This window comes from Myodes glareolus, chromosome 1 (genome assembly GCF_982192425.1).
Source record: "Myodes glareolus chromosome 1, mMyoGla1.1, whole genome shotgun sequence".
Taxonomy (NCBI): Eukaryota; Metazoa; Chordata; class Mammalia; order Rodentia; family Cricetidae; genus Myodes; species Myodes glareolus.
The window spans coordinates 77,062,164-77,063,359 of NC_142026.1; the positions used below are offsets into that span (position 1 = coordinate 77,062,164).

General features: G+C 36.5%; 1 pseudogene; it reads right to left on the reverse strand.

Annotated features, from left to right (window-relative positions):
• Window positions 1–521: 521 nt before the first annotated feature.
• LOC148123491 (uncharacterized) lies at window positions 522–1,196 on the reverse strand (annotated as a pseudogene).

A 1,196-nucleotide genomic window follows, 5' to 3' on the forward strand; every position in this document is an offset into this window, starting at 1 on the left:
AGATTTAAAATTCCATTACAGGCTTTCACATGTTTCTTATCTTTCTGCTTTTAATATGTAGTTTGTCTTTCTTGTTGGACTTTCTTTAAACTGACAGACCCCAAATTATTACACAAAGACTTATAATTAATTATGAAAGCTTTACCTTTAACTTAGGCATCTTACCAAATAGCTCTTATAACTTAAAGTAACGTGTTTCTAATTATCTATGTTTTGTCAAATTGCTCTTTACCACTCTTCCATTCTGTAGGTCCGACTCATCTCAGCTCTTGGTGGCTTTTCCTGCCACACCAGAATCGTCCGAAGTTCTTCTCTATCTTGAGAAGTGCCGCCTATTCTCTCCCACCTAGCTATTGGCCATTCAGCACTTTATTAAACAAATCAGAAGGTGCTTTAGCAAAGACACATAGTCACAGTGTACAAAAAAACTATCTTGTAGCATATTATGTATGCTGTTGGGATTTATAAACAAAAAATACTAAAACAATATTATGTCACATTATGAGAATGATATTTTTATCTCAAGTGTGAACTCTCTGATGTCTTCTAAGATGCAAAAGGTAGATGTAGGACAAGTCATAGTCTGCATTTGTAGGGTTTCTCTCCGGTATGAATTTTCTAATGTGCTCTGAGGTCAGAGCACCTAGTAAAAGATTTGTCACATTCTTTACAACTGTAAGGTCTCTCTCCAGTATGAACTCTCTGATGTGTTTTAAGATTTGATGTGTGGGTAAAGGATCTGTCACATCCCACACATTTGTAAAGTTTCTCTCCAGTGCGAACTCTGTGATGTTGTCTAAGATTTGAAATCCGGAGAAAGGACATGTCACAGTCTTTGCATTTGTGAAGTTTCTCTCCACTATGAATTTTCTTATGTGCTCTGAGGTCTGAGCTCCTAGTATAAGATTTGTCACATTCCCTACAACTGTAAGGTCTCTCTCCAGTATAAACTCTCTGATGTATTCTAAGATACGAATTATGGGTAAGGGATTTATCACATTCCATAATTTGTAACGTTTCTCTCCAATATGGACTCTCTGATGTGTTGTAAGATTTGACTTGTAAGATTTCTCTCCAGTATGAATTTTCTGATGTACAGTGAGGATTGAGGCAGCAGTGAAGAATTGAACACATTTCCCACACTGGTATGGTCTCCTTCCAATGGAGATTTTTTTGTTGCAAAACTGTGTATGCAT